Here is a 26,878-nt window from a genome sequence, read left to right as displayed (position 1 = left end):
AATGGCACCCTGAGGTCTTAATTGAATATTTTCTGGACTCATTTTTGTTGACAATGATGGATGTCGGCCAAAATGGAGTCCTCAACAAACTTATTATTCATATTTCATCACACCCAACGTGTGACTTGGAGTTATTGATTAATAAGATGATGAGTTTTTGTTGGGTTGCCAAACAGAAAGAAGTTTGACATATCCTGGTCAAGTTTGACAAATTAGGCCTATCTGTATGATAAAATAGTACAAAGACATTTAAATTCTTACATACAGTGCATCACCTTGTTTCTATGCATGGGAATACCAGCTTTGACCTGTGGTTCAGTTGCTGACAATATAATGAGGGAGGCACTACTACACTTGCTATCGGGCATGCAGCGAAACACATACTGTATAACAAACTATAGGGTTATTTTAAGACAACACCAAATTGACATCAAATTCAACAAAAGGAGTAGTAATAAATCCTCGATTTCTAATTTTCAATTCAAAGACTAGACAAAAACGTGTAGTTTATTTTCTCTCGCTTCCCATGGTTCAAGTCCTTTCCAAACCGTTAAGAGAACATCCAAACGAATACACAGTCTTCTCTTATTGAAAGAAGCTTTGGTTGTACCACCTAACTACAAAAAAACAACAACATTACAACTGCATCAATTAACAATGCTATCTATCCACCAGCTAATAGTTAACCCCTCACACTCTTGTTTTGTGTGTTTGTGCCAGGTTGATTTAAGCGCTCGCTGTGACTGTGACTATAATTGTGTTTTAAAACGTTGGCCGATATTCAAATCTCCAGGAACGCGTTTCTTTTAAATTTATTATTATTATTTTTTTTAACTATCACATGACTGTCAAGCAGCCACAAAGTAACGTGGGATGCTGGAACGCTAAGTGTTTTGCCGGGGATTTGTGCCACCTTGTGGCTACTTGGCCGGGTTTCAACCAGATTTGTACTTTGACAAACTGTAATTGTAATCAAGGATTTGATTAAAACAGACTAAAGGGGTGCCTCAGAACCTCTGCACAATCTATCTGTTATCCATTTTCCACAGCACTTGTCCAAATTAAAGTCATTGGAGATTATCACATTTGACTTTGGGTGAATAGGTGAGGTATAGACTGGACTCTCTCAAGTGTCATTTAGAATCTTCAATTAACCTCAGAAGGGTATGCTAACATGCTTCCCATCAAAGAGATTTAACTGTATGAGAAAAACAATAAGTATTTCACCCAACGTTCTCAACAGCTTTCGAGTGACTATGGTACATGGTAAGCTGCTCAACGACAGTGGGTTTCCTTTGTAAATGGAAATGTCATTGCAAACGGGTGAACAGACTTAAGAGTATGCCAAGGAACTTCAGACACTATTCCTGTGGGCAAGCAACACTAAGCGCGTTACCAGAGTAAGACGATTTGGAAGTGGGTAAGTCACTCAAGGAAATAAGTCAGATCACAATGCCTGGGAGCACTTTAAGGACATGTCAGATATGCACAATGCGGGGCTGATCATGGCGCACGGCAGGGCTGATCTCTTTAAAACGCTGCTCTGCGAGCGTGACTTCACCGCTCTTCGCATCTTCATTCATGGGATTAAAACGGCTTGAGGTGGTGCTTTAATTCCGCAATTTTTGTCACTAGCTGTAAGAATGGTGCTTACTGAGAAGTGTGTGTGTGTGTGTGTGTGTGTGTGTGTGTGTGTGTGTGTGTGTGTGTGTGTGCGTGTGCGTGTGCGTGTGTGTGTGTGTGTGTGTGTGTGTGTGTGTGTGTGTGTGTGCATGCGTGCGTGTGCGCGCGTGTGTATGTGTGTGTGTGAGATACTTCCAATTTTAAATACATGGTTCAAAGGAAAGAGGGTTAATATAGCAGGTCTCTGGAGTGTTTGATACCGCAATCAACCTAAGGATAGATTTACCCTTGTTCCACAAGGCAAACTCAGTTGAATACTAGAGGCAATCATAAGAAAGGTAAAATGAGAAGATAAAATCTAGACTACATTGAATGAGGAACCGACAAAGTCATCACTAGGACTAAAGTAACGCAACACTGAAGAGTTCAACCGTGTAGTCAACCTCTTTTTTTAACGCTCCCTTGCTGCCACATACTGATATGAACCCTAAATTTATATGTAACATATTTTGAGCTGTTTTAGACCATTTGGGTGTCCTACATCAAGGACGTGTGAATATGTACACTACCGTTCAAAGGTTTGGGGGTCACCCAATTTAGTGTTTTCAATGAAAACTAACATAATTGCACAAGGGTCTTCTAAACGTCCATTAGCCTTCTAACACTATTAGCAAACACAATAGACCATTAGAACACTGGAGGGATGGTTGCTGGAAATGGGCCTCTATGTAGATATTGCATTAATTGAATTCAAAAACCAGACATACGCAGCTAGAATAGTCATTTACCACATTAACAATGTATAAAGTGTATTCCTGATTAGTTTAATGTTATCCTCATTGAAGAAAATTGGGATTTTATTAAAAAAAAATAAGGACATTTCTAAGTGACCCTAAACTTTTTAACGGTTGTATAATTTGGAACGCGCCAAAACTTTCAGGACATATGGATTCATCACAACTTCAGTCACCTAATTTCCTGTCAAAAGAAGCACAACATAAAGTCAGCTATGGGAGAGTGAGGCATACTCATTCAATCTCAAATATTTCCAAACGCTTGTGCTGTACTGTGACAGTAAGCGTGACAATGCAGTGTCATAAAGCAACATAACATTGGTTGGTGCATCTTGTAACTATCAATAACATCGTTATTACAAAGCATGCAGCTTATTGGACACATTGTGTTGACAGAGACTAGTGAGGATTACAATACCTGAAATTTACGAGACTATTGTCATCCACATCTAGCTTTATTTTGATACTCTCAAACCTAAGCATTTAGACCGTGTCCCCTTTTTGGCTAAATATTTCGCTGCCCCAGAAGACTTTAGATTTTTTTTTTTCTGCATACAGTGTCAATGATTTTAAAAGAAGGCTATCCATTTTTGTTGTACTCTCAGAAGTGGTATATTTAATCAGATCCTGAATAGTACAGTACAGCAGGCTTACAGTACATGATGGCATGGTTTGTCTGCAAGTGGTGTCACCCAAGCAGATGGCCTCTGCTGGGAACCGGTGGGGGAGTCGAGACGAGAGGAGCACACTGGAAGTGTAAGGCCATGTCCCTGGAATCCCATTGCTTTCCGCTACACTGATCCCAGCCGCCGTACACCTGCTCTGCTCTCTAGGCCTCTTTCAAACCTCTCGTGTAAGACAGAATTGAAGATTTAAGAAAGGTGTGCAGTGCGGACTTTGTGCGGAAGTTGTAGCCTCTTCTTCTGTCTCCTCATTGGGCCTTCTCCTCTTTCCAAAGAAGCTTTCCAAACATCTCTTTTTCTTACTCATTTTTGCTAGCTTCACGGGTTTGACTGGGGTAACAAGTCACGTGACCGGGATGAGCGCCTTGACCTGAATTAACCTGTGTAGAGAGGCACAGATTCACCGACGGATGTAATTGGGAGAGAATCCCCATTTTTTTTATATTCTTCAAAGTAAATTCGTACTTATTTTTGCTAGCTTTGCGGGCTCGACTGGGGAAAACATGTTACGCGACCGGGACGAGCGCCTTGACCTGAATTAATTGATTGTCGATAATTTTTATTTTATTTTATTTATTTTTTTCTGTGCGGCCTGGTACCAAATGACTCACGGACCGGTACCGGCCCGCGGCCCGGTGGTTGGGGATGGCTGCTTTAGTGTGTTAGCTTGCCATATCCTGGCATTTCTGGCACATCTAAATAAAACCCAAAGGTCATAGTACCAAACATTAAAAAAAAAACAAAAAAAAACTGCACTTTATATTCATAGCAGCTCTAAACATGGAAATACGGACGCGCACAAATATAAAACTGCTTCCGGGTCAATTGTTTATTACAACACCTCAGAATGAGCTAATATGTGACAGAATATAGTTTATGATTTCAACTAATAGAGGCCTGCTTGCTTTTCTTGCTTGTTGGATCAGAATTCACCTCGGCTACGTCTTACGCTCACAGGTCCAGAGCTTTGGGATCAATTTAGAGCCAGTGTAATTGCCTCACAACCATTGTAGCATCATTAGGCCAGGAGTTCCAAGATGGCATTTGCCGTGGAAAGAAAGGGCATGGCTAACAGCTTCTCCATACATCCAAAGGTTACTTTTAATCATCCAATGAGGGATTCTGCACGACCACCGTATTTCCGCTTGAATTTTACTCCCTAGTTTCAGTCTAGGCACTGGTGTATCTGGCAGATAACTCCACTAATTAAATAAATGGTAGGTTTGTTTGTTTTGGAAAACTCACCAGAAATGTGAGACTGGAGAGGAATGGCCTTCATTTGATATAAAAAACAAGTAAATGCTGTTAAGCTAGTACCTTATGTTTACTTTGGCATGTTTCTACTTTCAACTGCTATTGGGTAGCTCGTTGTCAAACCAAATAATTATATCTGTTTCTGTACATTTTGGTCTGTCTTTGGTTGAAAGAAGAGCACTGAGTAAAGTCATACACTGCTATGCTAGCTTCTCTTGTGCTTGCTCCTGAGTGGCTAGCTGCCAACTGCTTGTCACCAGTGAACTAGCGGTAAAACGTTCGTGTTTCGTGCTTCATAATTAGAGGTTGAATTGTGTAACAATTAACTTGCCTCAGCAATGCATTGTCAGACAGACATGCTAAATGATTTTCCTCTGGTTGGCAGAAATTAGAATTAAGTTTTTCCTACAACAGACTACAGTGATCACGCGCCAGGAAAAAAAGCACTGTCGCCCAGGAGTTGCGACAGTAACAATGAACCATGAACATGCCTGCCTCTGAGCAATGTGTTCAAGCGCAGGAGGCGGCAGACGGTCACGCACGAGGGAAGAAGCACCAACCGGTGCAGAAGGAGTTAGGACACGTGACAATATCGTGTGTTTGTATCTTTTTTGTTAACATCAGAGTACTATGGAAGTTTCTTTTTACAAATGCATGAGTAAGCCACAGTTTTTTGAGTATTCACTCATAATTATTTCAATAGGGTGGTGGTGGCTCCCTTCGACTTTTTCCCCGAAGGGGTCGCCACAGCAAAACACACTTTTTTTTGTCCAGAAAATTAGCATGAGAAGTGTTTGGCACAGTTTTTACACCGCATGCTTTTCCTGACGCAACCCTTTGCATTTACCTGGGCTTGGGACCGGCACAGGGGGAGAAACTGACATGTGCCCCCCTATGGCTGCATATTGTTCCCTGACCAGGAATCGAACCAGGTGGTGAAAGCTCCGCATCCTAACCAATGGACCATCAGGGAAATATTTCAATAGGGTGAACCCCTGTTTATCAGCTACGTTCCAGAGTAGACCCACCCACATTGTAGAGACTAATTATGTTGCAATACCAGAACAGATTGTGATCAGCCTAACGTATAACATGAAAAACTGGATTGATTTTCCCTCAATAAACAAATTAATAAATAATAAAAATGTATACTATAAAATAATAAAATTGATACACAGAGCTTATATTATATTATATTATATTATATTATATTATATTATATTATATTATATTATATTATATTATATTATTAGCATTGGAGCTTATGTAATCACCACTGACTTTTAAAAGCAGTGCATTTACATTGGCTTACATGTTTTTCCACCATAAAATGGTCTGAGTGGGTCCTCAGGCAGTCAGTAATTCACATTCTCAAAGAAGCTTGAAATTATCAGATAGTAGAAAGATCAAAAGATTTGATATAAAATGTAAACTCTAAAGGCCACAATAGTTCTCTCTCTCATTGAAGAGTCTTGACAGTTTCTAAGAGGTGTCTTTGATTCACTGGCAGCAAAACAAAGTGTTTTGGGGCAGAATACCAAACTGCCAAATTGAAATGAAGAAAGCTATAACTCACTTTTCTTTAAACACGGTCAGTGTATACACCAAGATATGTTTTTGCTTGTGTCTCTATTTTCAGTCCCTCGCTTTCTCACACAAAGCAGTTTTTTGCACTAGGCCTACAAAAGCCCCACAGGCGATTCTTTCATAAATGCATAAATGAGGGGCAAATTATTATGCACAGTGTCACATTTTATGAAAGCGCAGACACACGCACAATCACCAGCAGGGTTCCTCTTTTTTCTGACTTCATTATTTTCTTTAGGATTGAATACAAGCTGGTGCAGACAAGATGACAGTGTAACAATTTCTCGCCAATGCTACATTTTGTTTTACACCCCTTCCACAACTGAATCTCCAGCTGACAGTGGTTAAGAATGACATACATCACACAGACACTTAATCTAGGTCAAGGATCTATCAAAATTTCAAAATGTCCTGCGCTCACGAGGCAGGAGCAATGAAAACAATTCAAACTAATACGGAATGCCCGCGGGGTGCCTTGCTTGATGGCCATCGCTTCAAAGACCGGACAGCATGAAAAGCAACACAAACTGGAGAGTGTACTGGATTGTTTGTATGAATACAGCATACAGCCACAGGCAATAGGGATAGACATTTTGAATTGTAATGGCAACTATAATTCCAGTTGTACATACATGTATCCATCAATTTACTATACCGTATCCCTTTGTTTTACTTATCTCAAACGCTTTGTCGGCTCAAATGACTTATTTTCGGCTCAAGTGACCTTAATATTTCGGTTATTGCACCCATCTGTTGCTTTGTTATGGATTATACATGCTTCACAATCATCTATGATTTTGTACAGATTTTTTTTGTTGTGCATTTTATTCAATTTTTTGCTTTTGTTTGTTTGTTTGAAATGGTGGATCCCAAAGAATGACACAAATTGCATAACAAATAGCAACTAACAAATAGCTTATTATTATCATTATTATTAGTGTGGTAGTCGTATTATATAAGCGGTTTGAAGAATGAATGAATAATTCCAACAGGTAAACAGTTCCTTACGGTTCAAGTTGATTTTGAAGACAAATTGATCATGTTGGTTGGTGTAAACACATTGGAGTCATGATGGCAACAAGGTGGTTGCACCACTGAGTCTTAAGTCTGTTTAGTTCTCACGGTGGAATCATTTACCCTGCAAGGAGCCGCCATTTCAAACCCTGCTGGGCAAGCACATCTTGTGGAGAGCCCCACTGGTGGTGATGATTTCCCCTCAGTGGACCAAACACATCACATTGATTTGCTGTGTATTAAGGGACAAGGCATGGTACTTGCCAACTAATAGAGGGATCTAAAGCCACTGACCACAGAAACAATTCCAACAGTGTGCGGATCAGAGACCAGGCTGGAGGATGAAAAAGCCCACAAAGGCATATCAGGCTTGTGTAGAATGCCTTGTACTATAGGTGACATAGCAGTCACCTATGGCAACAGGGTGTTATTTAGGTGGAGTGTGTGCGATTTGTCAGGAGACAACAAGGATAATTAAGCTCACACTGGCTTGTCTGTCATTCCAAACAATGTTGGTCGTGGACTTAGGCCGTGTAAACAGCACTAACGGTTTCATTCAAACCCATTCATACTGCCTGGGTCAAATTTCACCCATTTTGACATTTGAAAACAATGAAAATAGGCCTACCCTAAAATATTATTCTTTCAGTTTGATACCTTTATTGAAAGTGGTCCACAATATACAAAATTAAATGCCATTTTTTTTGTACAGGTGCTATAAAGTATGTGTATGGTTGGTATTTTTTTTCAAACGACTCGACAAAATACCACCATAACTTCAAAATTGAGCAGCAGGCCCAAGCGTTCATTACAAGCATTCATCACTCAGTGAAACACCAGCTTTAACCTTTAATTATCTATTTATTATTGTTGGTTTATGAGTACAAGACAAATGCGTGATTCCTATTTTGATATATATACAACTGTTAATCAGTGAAAACTGACCCAGAACATTCATTGTGTGCATGGAAAATTAGCAGCACGTAAAGGTTAAAAAAGCAAATGTCATTCAGGTAGGGAGTGAGCCATTGCCTCCGTTATGGCTTCAGTCATGTGAACAAACTCACCGGACAAATAAATAATCATTATAACAATGGCCACCAAATCGAAAACAGTGTGATGCTCTCAAATAATGACTCACATTTGCTTCCAATTTGCCTGTGACATTTGAAAACCAGTGTCAAATTCAGGAGCGTCCCCGGGGTGGCAGCGCCTAATGGAACGATGGTGCTTATGATACCTTGAAAAGTCTGTATGGGGGCAGCTCAGAGGGAGGGTGTGCATGCTCATTGACTTGCACACCGCTAATGAGCGTTATATGTGGGGCGGGAGGGTTATCGAGCATCATTGCAGACAGTAGTAAATCTCATAGTTATCTGCTGTGCAGATGAAGCAAATCACCGTTAGACCCCAAAAACTGGAATCAAGCATTGTAAATTAATAGCCAATAGAACATGAAAATTTGAAGCCAAAGTACACATTGCTGGCCTGAAAAAACCCAAATGGCATAAAACTACTTCCAGTCAGAAAACCGTAATTTTTGCATGGGGTGGGGATGGGGTCTAAAATTTGACAGTAATATGCTAATCAAAACTGGTATAAGGTGCGTTTAATGAGGCAGAGAGGCACAAATGACCTTCTGTGCTTGGCCAAATTAATGCCAGCTAACGTTAGTTCTTGTCCATGAACAATGGCAATGCTACGCATCTCTCATGGATGTAGCTAAACTTGTGTTGACTCAAAAATCCACATTTTGTGGCATGGTGCAGTTGCACTGTCTACAAAAGTCGAGTTCTGTGTTGCTACTGGATGCTGACCAGTCCAGGTTGCCTGTCACCCAGAGTCATTGGGCCCCAGTTACCCGAGGCCCTAATAAGGATAGTGAGGACAGATTCATAAACCTGGACTGCTAATCTGCCTCGCAACAGATTGTCCAAGTAAGCACCCAAAATTTAAAAATATGGATTTTCTAAGTCTTTCCCATTAGTGCTTTGAAAGATTGCCAAATTTGATCAAAAGTCTCATGAATATAGCCCCCCCCCCCCCCAATGCAATAAAGCTAACATGTCGTTTGCATCTAATTGTTCGCATTACTCTTCCTGTCCCATGGTTGCTGTTGTAATTGGCTTTACCATGAAAAGAAGGTCAACAATGCTGTGCTTGCTGGTGGCCGCTGTATTTGATTGGCCACACGCACGTCCTAATTATCACAGAAAAAACACACGCACACACTGAGCCACTGGGCTCAAATAGCTCACAACACACACACATTGATTTCAGATGAAAAGAATCCCGCAAATAACATGAAGTGATTTTCGCCCAACACAGTTCGCTGGTGTCCACTCATTATGCGTCACAGTGGCAGTGGGCATAATACATTTCCTTATTAAGAGGAGAGCAACCTGCCTGTGGTTTTTAATTGGGAATGTGAGCAGGTATTGGCAATGCATCAGATAGAGAGGTTTGATGGTAATTTCAAGAGGTCTGATATGAATTCCAGGGGGTCCGCTCAATCCGCTTTGTTGTGCTTATTAGTGGTCCGAACAGATAACAGATTGTATCTTAATTAGAAACCCCAGCAGAGGACTTGGTGACCACATTGTAAAATGATCCGCGCACAATAGAATTGGTATTTTTTCAAGATCCTTCATCAAAAACAACATAATCACAGGAAAATTAGAATTTACATCAATTGAATGAAGTGTTAATGATGGATGCTCATTGAAGATTTATTTTCTGAGGGTTTTCTTTACACTACACCAACAGTCATATTTTACTTTATTTTTTTTATTTTAGCAGACAGACTTAATTCTTTTTCACATCAGTATTCGTATAAATTGTAGTTTTTTATGTTGTTGTTAATGGGTCAGCATTAAACGATGCTTTGTTTCTCAATTCAAAATAATATACTCGAAAATGAATTAGGGTATGGTGTTTATTAATGTGGAGCTGATGAAATACAATATGTAACCGTTTTCACCCCAAACAGTATAGCATAAAAGAAAGCCTCAAAGTATGTCAATTAAATAATTTCAAATTAAAATTGTCAAATTACAAAAACGACCACATAGGCACATATTTTTTGTATCAGGTGTTGACTTTGTGTCTAGTATATAGAGTGTTTTCAAAATAGTGTTCTAAATGTAGTCTGTGAGGTCTGGAGAAATAAATAAGTAACTTTAAACAGGCAACAACGGGTAAAAAAACCAGGGGGCAATCACACATTTTTTTTTTCCATTATTTGCCAACAACTGCTACATGCAATCCACCAAGGAGACTAATCAGAAATATAACCTTCATTTGGATTTGAAAATACAGTCAGTGCCGCTTTTGGATGCATTTGGCAGAGTGTGAACAATTCTAAACAAACTGTTCTCAAGTATTTTTTTTTTAATTATATATCCTAAGGACAATCTTGGGAAAAGCTCAATATTGAGTGATACAGCGCAGAGTAAAAACAAAAAAAGAAAAATGATCTAACTAGCCTGTAGTGTAATATTGTGGCTGCAAATGGGCTCAAAAGATCCATTTATAACATTTAAATAATGTGAGAGTGATTATACTAGCAGTTACTTACACAGTCAAACCACATACCCAAGTCTTACGTCCAAAACGTGGTAAGCTAATGACATCTAAATGGGGACTTTTGTTTCTCTTACACAACCCTCGATGCTGTTTTCAAATAACTGTTTAGCCTTTCCTTCAGCTAAGTGTTATTTTGAAGAAAGCACAAGAGCAAACATAACCGGCCGGGTCTTGAGGTTGAGATAATAACGCACCCAAAAAAAGTGACTGCCATTTCTTCAAAAATAGAACATGTGATCAGAAGTTCAAAAAAAGAAGTGTAAAAAAAGTCAAATAACCACCTTCTTACGTAGACTCAGTTCAATCATTCAACACAGTCAAAAGATGAGGACACATTTAAGGCATGTCCATGATAAACCTGGTGAGCCTGGAACACACTGCATCTACCCTCCAAAAGACATTCATGCATGTATTCTCATGTGGTCATTGGCCTTTAGCACAGTGCCCCCTACTGGCACCCCTGCAACCAGAATAGGACAACAACAGGCACTCTCACAGCAACGGACGATTGATTCGGAGTGGTTAATTGGGCGACCAAGCATGTTTTTGGAATGTAGGAGGAAACCGTAGTACTCCGAGAAAACCCACGCAAGCACGGGGATAAGATGCACACCACACAGGGATGCCAAAGCCAGAGCTGTGAGGCGGACGGGCTAACCAGTGCCGCAAGACCAGTTTTAAATGAAATTAGAATTGATATAAATATAACTAACTAAATGCTGTGTACAAATTGAAAATATATGCATTCCAACCCATACGTTTTTTTTACATTTTTGTATTTACATTTGTATTACATTTTCCCTTTATGTACCTCTAACACTACATCAATTACTTGTTTTTATTAACCCAGAAAATATCAGTATTTTAAATGATTGTGGATAGAAAGAATGTCTGAATTGAAAAAGTGGTTTTCCATACATATCCCCTTCAGCATTCCCCAAGAACTGGTGTAGCCTGTTTCCCTCCAGTACACACTGTTTAAAAAATCTCATTTCATTGAAGACATGCCGTCCCATTTTATCTTCTTTAAATGCTTCATATAAATTCACCAAAATTGTAACTGTGCCCCAACTTAGACCTGCTTTTTTTCCCACCAAATTGTCAAGTGTGCCTTAGGCAATTGAACAGAAAACACTCTTGGTCCGCCAAAATGCCCAGAAAGCAGTGCAGTCTGCAAGACCAAAGTAAACTACACTTACACAAAAATTAATATGTTCCCATTTTTAGGATGCAAAAACAAATAGAAAACCTTAATAATCATAATCATACAGTTTCCCCTGCAGGCATTACACATATCAAATGCAAAAACACATAAAAATGTTTGTGTACAGTTATTTTCTCCAATGGGGACAGCGCACTAAAAGCACAAGACACGTGGAATTGGAGATAACTTGTCCTGCCTATGTGGCGAGATTGACTCTGTGGTCGCTGAGGCCTTTGAATTTGTGACGTGTATGACGTGGGAGTGAGAAAAAGAAAAGGAGGAAAAGAAAACCTCCACCATGTCATTAGTGAAATCAATGTGACAGAGCTCTCCTTTGACAATTGCAACTCACTGTCGCTCACATGCTGGTATCAGCGCCCACCTGTGTCTAAGTATGTATCACAGCCCCCCAGGGGAGGGGGCTGCATCGGATCGCACAAGGTTCCACCGCCACCATCGGAGCACAAAGCGGCTCTCGCTGCTCTGCTGTGGGGCCCTCAGTGCGCTTCTAATAATCTACCCAGCATGTGTTTATCTTTGTTGGACCGGGTTTTGTGGGGGCGGCGGCCGAGAACAAGGAAGGCATAGCAGACGAGCTCCTGCCAGCCCGAGTGTAAGAAGCCTGCAAATCCAGAGGGACCGGCAGCTTTTGTGCGAATGTGTCTTGGAGTCAGTCGGCTTGTGTGGTTTTATGAGGGTGATGTGAATCATCCGCTACTGCCGTTACTATTCAATAATCAACAGCACAAATCTGAGGGGGCGTGGGGTACACTTGTTACACCAAGCAACTATTTATCCATGGAATGAGTCACCAACCCAAACAGCCAGCAATATTTGTTGTGTTTGACCAACACAATAGATAGCTATCTTTGAACACCCATTAAAAATAATATATTGATTGGAGGTGTAAACGCTACGGAGGAATTTAGGGCTGTGCATTAACAAACAATCCTTACATCTTTGTTATAGAAAAAGGTGCAAGGCCATGGATTATTTGTACTTTTACGGGATAGTGTGCAGCATTTTGTTAAGCATAAATGACTTGATCAATGTTACAGTAGCCTACAAGTAGGAAGTGTATGAGGCTGGCGGAAAAAAATGTCAGTACTGTAAAGTACCAGAGGGCTCGGCACAGATATATGTACAATGGCCCGCCGCTATTCACAGAGTGTAAAGACTCAGTCGGCGAGCGAATAGTGAAAATGTGCATATTTGACAGCCATTATAAATGTGCAAAAAAAAAATAAGAACAACTATAACAATGTTTTCCTCAACAAAAAAGTGGAATGGCTCCTGCCCGAATATAAATAAACAATATTGGAAAAAAAAAGACACGGTATATCATCAAAAGGGGCAGAGACCAAGGAATACAGTAATGTCTTCATATTTGTGTTGTGTCCCTTTGAGACCTTTCTGTAATTGAAGGGTATTTAAATAAATTTGACTTGACTTGATCCACATTTTATTTTTTGCTGGTCGATCTTAAATTAAGATTGAGGACATGAGTGCTGTCAAAGATTATTCATTTTACGCTGAGTTGGTGTTATAGTTCTCCCCAAAAAATACCTCTCTAGCTACATTGTGACATCTTCTGTTAATTGAATCCCACTAGGAACCGTCATGATCACAGACACATGCGCCAGCACGCAGAGAAACATGCAGCGAACGACTTAGGCGTTGATTGAGTGAAGACGTGCAGTACAGGAGGAGAAGCGCAGCTAATGAGTTATTTAGAGACAGTGAGGTCATTGTGAGACCAGCCTAAGGTTAAAGCATCCCCCACACCTTTAATGAACAAATCCACCCGACATGTAGAGAGAGATTCATGGGTGTGAGTGCCCAGACTGACCTGCTTAGTGAACCACCAAATCTTTACATCATAATATGGCACAAGGCTTTTACGTTTAGTGCAAGCTTTAGTTTGTTCCAGTCTTAGACACAACCTCCAACAAATCAGCATATCTTTGAAAGAAACACCATCAATTCATTAAGCTTCCCTTCTTTTTTCTTCCTAATGAGACATTTCTGTTTCTAACTTTGTAGGAATAATTTGAGGAAGGCATGACAACATGACAGGTAAAACTCCATAAAGGCATGCTCGGATACATTTGATGTGGAGGAATTTGACAAAGCCCTGACCTCAGGCCCATCAAACACCTAAGGGAAGAACAGAGGGAGGCTGTCTTTCAGCTCCGTGAGTGTCCTCTGACCTGACTTTTTTTCTTTCTTTCTTTTTCCAGAATTACAGAATTTCATAATCCAAAATTTTGTAGGAGGACCTTCCAGAATAGGAGAGAGTTCGCTGCATAATATATCAATAAAAATATAGATATAATGGCTTTTTAAGTTGTTTCAAATTACAATTTTGACCACAAAAAAAACACTTTTTAATGTTTTTAATAGGGCAGTTCAAATATTTTTTTAAAATGTTGCTGTTGTGAAAATTTACAACTTAGCAAACAATTTGCTCACTTTGCTATGCTTACTACCAATGTTTTCTAAATGTTTATATTTTCTAACGTGTTTCAAATTACAATTGTGACCACATAAAAATTCACTTTTTAATATAACAACGTGGGTTGTGTTGATTGATATATTCAATAAATGAGTAATTAGCAGTGACTTATGATAGGTGTCTGGCACACTTGGAAGCAAGTACTACAAAGCGATGTAGCTTTTACCTGGTACTGCCTAGTTTGCCAATGGACACTCAAACACTCAAAAAGAGTAAACAGTCACCAATCTGAGAAAGTACTAAAAGGGGCAAAGGTGACCCTTGTAAGATAGTATTCCTGAAGTTAGTGTCTCCCTGCAAGGCATCCAAGCCTTTAAGGAGAGTTAAGCACAGGAAATGCAACAGTAGACTCAATTTCAGTATTGCTATACTAAGAAACACATGTAACGTCATCCAGCCAGTCGGTCAATAGGTTTTGCTGCCTGATGTGATTGAAATGAAAATCAAAGCATATCAATCTTCTCAGGTTAATTGGTCTTACACAGTACATTTGTGGAGACTCTACATCCCCGGGGACGCCTGTGGCCCGTGCAAACTTTAATTAGTGGGTTTTACCTTAGCCAGAGAGGGACTGGCGGAGAGTGGAAAAAGGTGAAAAGAAAGGTCAAGGAGAGCGAGAACACTTTAATGCAAATCTGAGCGTACAAAGTATGATATGTCTGGTCTTTAAAACTCTCCTACTTAACAATCATCGACCGTTGCTGGATCACGGCTTTCCATGCGGCAAATCATTAATTCATGGACATCGACTCAGTCAGCACTCATACGCCAATGTGGGCTCATATTTCAGTGTATAAATGATGACACATCTGCTGGAAACCATTGGTCAGTGGCCAGCCTACCTGCCCACAGTGCCTTTGAATTTGAGCATCAGTGCACATATTTACAGAAGCACTGAAACTACCAATAAACATAACGAGACTTTGAACTTTGCATGAATACTTGTACAGCTGCGACAGATTTCCATTTACTACATTCCCTGTTTGTTTTATGGGGTGAAGAGCACCCACACACAGCAGAAAGAAAAATATTGTTCCACCTTGAACGTCAGCCTTATCCAAATTCTTTGAAAAGATAATCAGATTCCTGAGATGTGTACTGTGGAGTTAAAAGAGTATGGTCAAAAGAACAGAATCAAGTGCCACTCAAAGAAAAACCCTCAAGGCAACAATAAAAAAATTGCATTCTGCACACTAAAACTCTTTTATCAGGTGGTGGAAAGGAAAAAAAAGACAACAAGCCCAACACATGGTCGACAACCATGACATCTAGATGTAAGGAAATGATCAGGGATATAGACATGGAGCAGACAGGAAGGTAAAGTCAACAAAACAATGATATCAGAAAAGAAAATATAAGCACTGGGGAAGAAAAATAAAAGCAAGAAGTGGTAAACCGGAGAAGGCAACTTGTAGCCTTGTTTAGTGTTGATGTAAAAAAAAAAAAAAATCAGATTGTGACATTTTCTAGGACTCAACATTTGCTTCACTCAATCTCTTTCATAGAGTTTATCAACATACATTTATCAGTTTATCAAACACCATTTGCCATGACCCACAATAATTTACTCTGAAAGAGCAGAATTACTCAAAATGATATATATTTTTTTGTAGATGTGCTTTATAGATCCAAAAGACGTGCAGCAGAAAGTCGGCGTTCCTTGCAATGCATCATCCAAGACAAGAACAACAAGGCATTACCATATTGCTAGTTTAGCTGCATTTCAGTTTCAGGAACCTACTAATGAGTAAGTCTGGTAACATTTCCACAACATGCTGCGCACCGACAAATTAAAAATGGAGGACCTTTGAGAACAACAGACTTTTGCAAAGGTAAAAAAAAAAAAAAAAAAACTCCTCTCTCACAATGTTAAGGAAAGCGCAAACACATAAAATAAATTGGACTTCAATGCGGTAGCAAAAGGTACATTTAGGGGAACCACTTTGACCTTGCGTCAGTCAATCATGGTGAAAAAGTAATAATCTATTGCCAATCACATCGTTCAGTGTATCAGCCTCTCTAATCTACGACTCTCAACTCGAGTCTCTAAATTGTCTACAAGTGTGAATATCATCAGTGTGAATGCTTGTTTGTCTATATATGCCTTGTCATTGGATGATGAACAGTCCACGTTGTGATTGGCTCCAGGTCGCGCTCGTCCCTAGAGTGAAAACAAACTGGAAGGATGCATGGATGCCGAGAATCTGGTTAAAACAGGATCATTGTCCAAAAAAAGGTTAGGGCGGTGGGTTCTAGACTTTATATATTGACGGTCTTCGTTTGTCTTGAGACCAAATTCGCAACATACTACACATCCACACGATGACACATTTGACAAAATTGGACTGTGACAAACTGAAACAGTTTCACAATTCCACTGTTTCCGGCCCTTACAATTTCCTTCAGTCAAGCTGCTGTTTGTTTTGTTCATTTCAGGGTGACTGTGAATCACCATTTGTAATCACATTGGTCTGCCCACCTCAGTCACCTTTTTTGGTGCATCTGAGAAGTAATTTACCTCACGGTGGTTTGAAAAGTCATGACTGTTTATATTCAAAGAGACCCCATCCTGAGCACACTCCAGACTTGATTGTTTACCCATCTAGCAGGTGACATCACGGCTGTTCTCTTTCCCCCAACACTCCTTCTGTCTAACCTCCATCCCATTTCTCTTGGCACAAACCAATTCTAGCAAAGAGGCTCAATGACAAATCAAACGTAATACCATGTAGCAAACTCAGCAGGCGACGAGGTTTCTGGCTGTCTATCTAGTAAGCTGTTGGCCACCAGGGAAATAGGGATTGTGTGCACCTTCCGATCGGTATGGAAATCACCAGGCAACACAAAATCCAAACACAAAGCACTTTTAATGGTTTCAACATGAAACAACAAGTTGGCAAAAGTTGAAAACTGTGGAGATGATTGAGCTCATTTGAAAAAGATGAAATAAAAACAAAAGGGAGATGGGAGATAAGAGTCAATTTCCTAACTGAAATTGCAAATTTATGTTGTCGTGCTACAAGAAAATCACTTACAATATTCAAGCAAGAAGTCATAAAAATGTAAGCACTGCATTATATTATAATACAATTATTTTGATTGAGTGACAATGAAGCATTCAGCTACCCGCCCTCCAAAAAAATCAGACTGTCGGAAAACAATCAAACAAACATTCAGTCATCTTCTGAAGCGCACATCAATGTGAGTCCCGGGGGTGCTAGAGCCTATCCGAGCTGTCTGAGGGCGGTAGGCAGGGGACACCCTAAATTGATTCCCCAGACAATCGCAGGCCACACGTAGACAAAAAAAAAAACATCAAACTTAACATGCATGGTAATCTGTAATATGGGAGGAAACTCGAGTACCCCGGGGGATCCCAGGCAGGGACGGGGAGAACATGCAAACGACACGGAAGAAGAAGAAATGGAACCCTGCACTTCTGAACTGGGAGGCGACATGCTCACCAGTGCACCACAATGCTGCACAACAAACAAACAAATTCATAATACTCTATTACTGCCAAAATATGTATATTTTGTATATGTATATTTTTAATGAGTCATATGAAAAGGGTTATACTACATAATAAAAACATTCAAATTGCATCTACAATATCGTAGTGGAGCTTAATTATTCTAGATTGATTTACAATCATTTGTGAAATGCTTGATATTGTATTTGCCTACAAACTTCATTTGGCATGCGAGAACCATGACTCATCAACTTCACCGACAACTTAACTTTCCCAAACTTGCCTCTTTCTTTCCATGCATTACTCAAAACTGGTCAATCCAGCGCAACAGTGCATCCATCAAGTATTTCCTATAAAAAATAAAAAAAAAAAAGGCGCCGCTGCTCTTGTACTTGTGTGCTGCATTAAAAATGTGCTCCATAGTCTGCTGTCTGGGATCACGGTGGAGTGAAGTTAATGAAGCTTCACTGGGGCTTTTCAATAAGTTGCAACTGCGATGACACTGTCCGTTCTTAACATGCAAGCCTCGTTGTAAATAAGTATCAAATACAAAAGTAGGCTTCTGTGCAAACATCGGAGACATTGGAAGAAGCATGCAAAAACATGAATATATCATTTCAATGTAAATATCACTTGTGAATAAAACATAATGGTGTCAGGTTGTTATTTCCGCCCTTTTTTATGCTGGATAGAACATAGAGTGACATTACTATACAGTAAATGTCACACAATGAAAAGGGGGGAAAAAAAGGTAAGATGCTCCAAATGTTGATGTGACCATAGAAAACAACCACGGTCAAAACAGGACACCAGTTAATATAACAATTCATCTATCAAATTAAATCATGTTAATCACACAGACAATGTACGTGCTTATTTTTTCGATAGAATATACAGTCGAATGACACTGGCATTTCAAAATAAACAAAACCAAAATACCTTGCCTCACAAGGATTGATCTATTACTAACTTAAATATACATATGTTGTTGAATGAGACTCTACAAACCTTATGATCCAAAGTGAATGCATTCAGTCCATTTACGAACAAAGGTAAGTGCACTTCCGATGACTTGAACTCGGCACAGGGAAAATCATACACTGTACTCAATATAACGTTTAACATTAACATTGTGGCGGTCCACAGTCTCACTGCCTTCGGTTTCCTCTCACAAAATTGTCAAGCCAGCACTGTAGCACGGGCCGCTTAAAACAATACCAGAAAAAGATGACGCACCCAAAACAGTTCCGTAAACCGTGGCTAATGGATCAGAAGGGGAAGCGGAAAAAAGAGCAACACACAAGGGATATTTATTTTTAAAGAGACAAATTCTGATGACTGAATTAGAGTAGCAGAAAGGCAGTAAATGTGCACGGGGGGTGCAGACATGGGAGGCTGTCGGCAGCAGGTATCAAAGGCAGCTACTATTCAGAGGGCTAAAGTTAAAGTGCACTGTGAAAGCCGGAATGGCTCTCATCTGAGAGGAGAAGATTAAAATCAGTGGGACATCACAGCGAGGCAATATGAAGCCGGAATTAGAGCAAATCTCTCTCCCCCTCCCTGAAACACACACACGCACACACACACACCCCCACACACACACACACATATGCATGTAATGCCTGACAATAAAGAAATGACTTGGCATTAATAATTAAGAGCCCAATTCCCATTCATATGTGATATATACGATTACATATATGTGAGATTTTACATATAAAAGAGCAGGCTTGAAAACTGACCGTTGAGTTAGTCACAGTGGGCCAAACGGAGAGAAATGAACATCAGGCTGTTTTGTGTTTTATTGAGACTAATGTCTCCTGCCTGTGCCAGCAATTAATGGCCTCTCGTCCAAAATGAGGAAAATGCCACCATTTGGACTCTTTTGTTTGTTAAAATGAGATAAAAAACCTATCAAGGCGGCTTGAAATAACAACGGGCATTTACGGACTCTGTGATTTACTAGTTGGAGTCAAGGTCTTGAGCCATCAAAATAATTGAGCAAAGGGAATGGGGGCTATCCTTCAGCAACAATGGGAAACACACAGAATGAGCATGTGGAAAAACACCAATTGTGGTCCTGTTTGCTGTTAAACAATGAGCTGAACGGAAAGTGGCCATTTCTCTTGACTGGAAGCTGCCCCGGCCTTCACACGGATATCAACATGTCCAAAGAGCTTGGAGTCGCCAAGATGAGAGTCTGGACCTTATTTTCTATAATATTACTGAAATCAATATTAAGCAGTCTATCCATTTTTTTCCTAAAACTTTTGTCACCATTGGGTTACGGGTGGGGTGGTACATATCCCAACCGAGTTTGGGTGAGATTTACTTATGGAAGATTTAGAGTCTGAGCATACATGTGTTGAGAGTGTGGGAGGTATCAAAAGTGTGTTTACTACAATTACCACAATGAACTGTAACAAAGGACAAAAGATGAAATGTGTTACATGAGAAGGTAGAGGTCCTGTTGTTGTCTCGAGATAAAAAACAACTCAATGTTTGTGACTAAAAGTTTGACATGATCCATAATACAATTTAAGTGACAATCAGTGTTGCAATGTGTGAGCACACAGGTTGAAGGTTGGACTTGTAGGTTTCTTTCTTCTTTTTTACACCCCCCAGAGTGTGAGGTTACAGAGCGTCGTGGGGTTCATACATCGCTTGAGTGCGTTTGATCCGGTGGCCCGATCGGCCCTGATGTTAACTGAGTTATTAGGAGGCTTATTAGGTAAGGTCCGACAGGCAGCTAACCCCCCCCGCACCACCACCACCGATTTCATCATTACCACCATCCTGGCTGGGTCATTACTGGGGATGTGCTGCCCTATAGCAGGGGTGTGAATGTGATGTGACTCACTGGGGAGTTCAACTAGAGTTGAAAAACTGGATGAGCATTTTTAAATTACAAACCCCGCTAATTCTTTGAGTTCTAAAGGGAGCCTGTTTAAGCTGGAAACTGTGAGGAGCAAACAACTTGCTTGCTTGTGCTAATTGTTGCCATTTTCACGTTGTGTGAACATGAATTACTGCTTCAGCACCGTCAAAAATGTAAGTTGTGTTTTTTTCACAATGTATTTATAACCTACTATCATCACTTCCGAGTTCAATTTCAATGGCAGCCTGTTTAGGTAGCAAACAAGTCAGGCCTAAATTAACTGTGCTCACTACTGAACGCTGCCAAGTCGTGCAATCCATCACTGACTTCAGCTTCACGATGTAGCAACTATGCAGCATAACCTTGTTCATTCTAAATGTTTGATCACATTTGCTGTTAACGATAAAAAATTAAGGCATTTATCATAGCCGCCCCTAATAGATGTAAGAGGCTAATTGTCAGAATGTGGGCTGTAAACTAAAGAGACATAAAACTGCCAGTTCCCAAGCACAACAATGAATGAACTACATGAGGCTGTCTGCGAACCCAGCTGTTTAGTGTCTGGAGAATTTACAGCTACGTGGGAGCGGATTAATGATGTTTGCGAGAAGAAGGGAACAATATAGACAGTCTGGTGGCACTGTGTGGGTGTGGCTTAATGATAAGAAGAAAGACCCGCGCTCAGCAAGGAAAGGCAAGACAGCAACGATTTGACGAAGAAATCTGTGACAGCGGCTAAAGATGAGCTTATTTACACAAGAATGGTTTGCAACGGGTTGCCTAAAAGTCCGGCAAACCAAAGCGAGTACGTATTTCAAGCAGGTGACAAGGACAGTCTCATCTCCTACATGAATTATGCATCATCGTAGGTGAAGGGAGGAAAGGATGAAATGCACCTCGCAACATCAACGAGCCCTCTTAATGAAGGCTTAAAGTCTGATGGGATATATTTATGGCTACAACGTTACCGGCATCCCTAAAAGCTTGCATGTAATCAATACTCATTATTGTCAAAGAGGCATAATGAATATACGAGGCATAATGCGGGGGATTTTGGTTTCAATCTGTCACACCATTGTATGTATAAGCAAGCCTTGTCCATCTGCAGTTGATGTGAGGCAAGTCAGGCAATGGAGGACACATTTCGAGGGCTGCAAAGTTTACCAGCATCCATCTTATTCCAAATTGAAGTGCAAAAGTTCCAGCTGAATGGATTGCCTTTCAAATGCAGTGGGCCATGGCAACACACGTTCAATCCTGGAGTGAATCTGATTTGATCCCAAGAGCCGCACAAAAGGCAAAACCAACTGATTGATAAAGCGAAGCCAAGTCAGAGAGGAGGAGAAGGAGGGGGGAGTCAATGAAGAAGAAGAGTGTTAAGAAGGAAAGCAATTGTGGCGAGGAAGAAAAGAAGCAAAAAAATTGAGTGCAAAAGCAACAGTAAAAAAAATATTTTAATCGGACACGGCCAGGTTGTTCTAAAAGGAACATTTCATGTATTGTACAAATGTTGAAAAGATGAGAGCATGTAGAGATGAGTGGCTGCGATAATGTAGCGTGAGCCGGCGGTCGGAATATTTTGATCTCAGAGCATTTGATGGTGACAAAGGTGGGAAAAAAAATTAATAAAACTGAATAACACAACTTACTCAGAATAAAAAAATGACTGTAATGGAAAGCCTCTAGAAAAAGAAGTACCGTATTTTCCGGACCATAAGTCGCACCGGAGTACAAGTCGCACCAGCCATAAAATGTATAATAAAGAAGGAAAAGACATATATAAGTCACACTGGAGTATAAATCGCACTTTTGGGGTAAATGTATCTGATAAAATCCAACAGCAAGAACAGGTATGCCATCTTGAAAGGCAATTTAAATAAAAATAGAATAGAGGCAACAACAGGCTGAATAATTGTACGGTATGCTAAAGTTACATGACACAAACAACAAACTGAAAATGTGCCTGATATGTTAATTGAGAGTTATTCAGATTACTATAGCGTAAATAACATGCTAACAACTTTACCAAACCATCCGTGTCACTCCAAATCACTAAATCCAATGAAATCTTCATCCTCTGGTCACTTTTAAACAACTCTGCTAACTTTGGAAGTAGAAGATGCTGCGCTTCCTCTTCTACGTTGCTTAAGTAAGACTCATTATCACAATTATCAACACAGGCCTAGAGTGCACTCTTGCGGTTTAGTGTGAAAATAGCATGTGAAATGATATAATAATGTGTTAATAATTTCACATATAAATTGCTCCAGAGTATAAGTCGGCCAAACTATGAAAAAAAAATGTGACTTATAGTCTGGAAAATACGGTAGTGTTTACCTAATGGCATGGAATCTAAAGGTCAGCTGGGATAGGCTCCAGCTCCCTGTGATCCTAAACAGGCTATGATGTTGACAAAATGGATGGATCGACATTTGACCATAACTAACTGCAACATTGCCTAATTAGGATTAATGTGAAATACTAATGACCGGATATTTTTCCACAATTGGTTTAAACATTTTTGAACGGAAAGCAAAGCAAACAATCATGCACATTTTGAAAAAGGGTTGCTTTGTAATTTTAGAGACTTTTACTCACAATAAGGATCAGAGTTTTTAGGATTGACACTGTTCTTTTTATTCCTTTGTGTTGTAACCCTTGCAAATGTGGCTTCAACGATGCTTTTTGCACCATTAATGGAGGGCAACTCTGCAGGGAATGCATTTCCACCTGCTTGCCTCATCCTTTGTAATACACAAGAACACACACCGATTGGGCATGAACACCTCCCTCCAAGATCACACGCATTTTTTTTTTCTTTTTTTAAACATGAATTGTTTATCCTTTTGAAAAATAGGATGTAACAGCAAAGTGTGCTTTTTACTGTTGGATCAGCAAAAACATTATCCTTCCAAGAGGCTGAGGTTACAATGGGAACCTTGTGTGTCAAGCATTGTGACAAATTTTCAGCATTTTTCCACACAAAGCCACCCTGGCTGGCTCCACCGCCACTCGATTGGGCTCCATATCAAACATTTAACAGCATTTTTCATTCATGAGAAAATCATGTTCTGTTTTAACAATCCCGGCATAAGAGCTGATGCAGGGAAGTTGCTGCAGGGGTAATTGATAGGGATCCAGCAAAGGTAACTCCCAGGGGAAATGCTGGATCGGAAATGCTTACCCTGCCAGCGGGAATATGGCCTATCTATGGAGCTTTTTTTAAGCCCTATGGGGAAGAAGAGAATTTAAGAGGTCATTTAAAGCTAAATTAAAACAATGTTTTAATGTCAAGCTGTAGTGTGAGATCTGAAATTATTCCTTTGTTCATACACACACATACACATGGTGAAAAAGTGAGGCACGAACAAGAACCAAATAACTACATAAACATTTGTCGATTTACAGCACGGGAGGAATATGCAAACTCCACAAGAGTGCCTGAACTAAGAAAACCTCTCGGTTGCTACTAACTGCTACACTGCTGTGCTTACAAAAAAATGTTTTAAAAAAATGTGTTTTATCTAGAATACAAATAAATACTGTACTGCATGCACACCACACATATTGTTTGGATTCTTATGAGTGGGGAACACTTTAACAATTCAAAAATGTTGAGAACCTCCTTTTTTGGGTGTGTTACGTACTTGTACCGTTGATTTGTTTCCCTCTGGTTGTTTTTCTATTCATACCCAAAATATGACACAACACTGTCTGTAGTTTCGGTACCCCGATGCTAAAAATTCTATTTAATGTGACTGGACGTTCTGGCCGTGGAACAGTGGACCAGTTCTATACCCTCAGCAGGATCCTCGAGGGTGCATGGGAGTTCGCTCAACCAGTCCACATGTGTTTTGTGGACTTGGAAAAGGCATTCGACCGTGTCCCTCGGGACGTTCTGTGGAGGGTGCTTCGGGAGTACGGGGTGCTGAACCAACTGATAAGGGCGGTTCGGTCCCTGTATCACCGATGCCAGAGTTTGGTCCGCATTTCCAGCAGTAAGTCGGATTCGTTCCCAGTGAGGGTTGGACTCCTCCAAGGCTGCCCTTTGTCACCGATTCTGTTCATAACTTTTATAGACAGAATTTCTAGGTGCAGCCAAGGTGTTGAGGGTGTCCGGTTTGGAGATCTCAGCATTGCATCTCTGCTTTTTGCAGACGACATGGTGCTGTTGGCTTCTTCAAACTGTGATCTCCAGCTCTCTCTGGAGCGTTTCGCAGCCGAGTATGAAGCGGTCGGGATGAGGATCAGCACCTCCAAGTCTGAGCCCATGGTCCTCAGTCGGAAAAGGGTGGAATGCCATCTTCGGATCGGGGATGAGATCATGCCCCAAGTGAAGGACTTCAAGTATTTTGGGGTCTTGTTCACGAGCGAGGGCAGGATGGAGCGTGAGATCGACAGGTGGATCGGTGCAGCGTCGGCTCTAATGCTGACTCTGTACCGGTGAGGAGCTCGGTCATCCGGGAAAGACTCGGAGGAGAGCCGCTGCTCCTCCATGTTGAGAGGAGCCAGATGAGGTGGTTCGGCTATCTCACCAGGATGCCTCCTGGACACCTCCCTGGGGAGCTGTTCTGGGCATGTCCCACCGGCAGGAGACCCCGTGGACTACCCAGGACGAGCTGGAGAGACTATGTCTCTCAGCTGGCCTGGAAACGCCTTGAGATCCCCCGGGGTAAGGTGGATGAAGTGGCTGGGGAGAGGGAAGTCTGGGAGTCCCTTCTATTGCCGCTGCCCCCGCGTCCCGACCCTGGCTAAGTGGAAGAAGACGGATGGATGGATGGATGGATGGATGGATGGATGGATGGATGGATGGATGGATGGATGGATGGATGGATGGATGGATGGATGGATGGATGGATGGATGGATGGATGGATGGATGGATGGATGGATGGATGGATGGATGGATGGATGGATGGATGGATGGATGGATGGATGGATGGATGGATGGATGGATGGATGGATGGATGGATGGATGGATGGATGGATCATTTGCTCGTTGACAGGTATCCAGGTGTGAGCATGTCATCACAACGGAAATATGCTCATTTGGAACTGCACAGTTTATTCCTCAGAATTTGAATGTGTGTGTTCACACCCGACCAAAGAAACTGTAGTTTCTTGAAACTGACTAACCCAGGGGCATGAGTGTGAAACCATACTAAGAAGATCAGCGTGCATTGTTGAAGGTTTCACTTTTACTATTTTTATGACAGAATATTATTATTATTATTAGATTTGATTTAATAAGTTGCAGAACCATGACTTCAGATGATCGTATTACAATGGTGTGTTATCACTGTTCACTTCACTGTTCACTCGCTGTGAGAAATAAAGATGGCAGATTTGCGAAACCTTTTGACCACACAAATTACCTTGCTTGGCAGTGCAGCTGCAAAGACTGTGACATAATTGTTCAAAATACGTAATAGGGAAAGAATAAAATCAAACGGATTAAAAAATATTCCCCAAACAAAAGTATGTCTGCAGCACCTGGAGGAATTGGATTAAACTTTCCTACAATCCTGGAGACTCCAAGTGCACAATAAAATTTATACAAACGCTAAAAAAGTGGATTTTGCATGATATCCATCCATCCATCCATCTTCTTCCGCTTATCCGGGGTCGGGTCGCGGGGGCAGCAGCTTTAGGAGGGACTCCCAGACTTCCCTCTCCCCAGCCACTTCATCCAGCTCATCCCGGGGGATCCCAAGGCGTTCCCAGGCCAGCTGAGAGACATAGTCTCTCCAGCGCGTCCTGGGTCGTCCCCGGGGTCTCCTTCCGGTGGGACATGCCCGGAACACCTCCCCAGGGAGGCGTCCAGGAGGCATCCTGATAAGATGCCCGAGCCACCTCATCTGGCTCCTCTCAACGTGGAGGAGTAGCGACTCTACTCCGAGTCTCTCCCGGATGACCGAGCTTCTCACCCTATCTCTAAGGGAGAGCCCGGACATCCTGCGGAGAAACTCATTTCGGCCGCTTGTATCCGAGATCTCGTTCTTTCGGTCACGACCCATAGCTCGTGACCATAGGTGAGGGTAGGAGCGTAAATCGACCGGTAAATTGAGAGCTTTGCCTTTTGGCTCAGCTCTCTCTTCACCACAACGGACCGGTACAGGGTCCGCATTACTGCCGACGCTGCACCGATCCGCCTGTCGATCTCACGCTCCATCCTCCCCTCACTCGTGAACAAGACTCCAAGATACTTGAACTCCTCCACTTGGGGCAGGATCTCATCCCCGATCCGGAGAGGGCATTCCACCCTTTTCCG

At 41.1% G+C, this 26,878-nt stretch overlaps 1 protein-coding gene and 1 long non-coding RNA gene across 7 annotated transcripts in view; both read right to left on the bottom strand.

The window, feature by feature from the left end:
• diaph2 (diaphanous-related formin 2) overlaps positions 1–26,878 on the bottom strand; it is a 334,433-nt gene that overhangs the window by 165,744 nt on the left and 141,811 nt on the right. The window lies entirely within an intron of this gene.
• LOC125990401 (uncharacterized) overlaps positions 502–26,878 on the bottom strand; it is a 30,965-nt gene continuing 4,588 nt past the window's right edge. Inside the window, exon 2 of the long non-coding RNA XR_007488915.2 lies at positions 502–25,808. This is a non-coding gene — a long non-coding RNA (uncharacterized lncRNA). The remainder of the gene's footprint in view (positions 25,809–26,878) is intronic.

Source organism: Syngnathus scovelli, chromosome 1, assembly GCF_024217435.2.
Source record: "Syngnathus scovelli strain Florida chromosome 1, RoL_Ssco_1.2, whole genome shotgun sequence".
Classification (NCBI taxonomy): Eukaryota; Metazoa; Chordata; class Actinopteri; order Syngnathiformes; family Syngnathidae; genus Syngnathus; species Syngnathus scovelli.
Note: the sequence above shows the minus strand (reverse complement) of the source record. Positions and strands in the feature narration are given on the sequence as shown.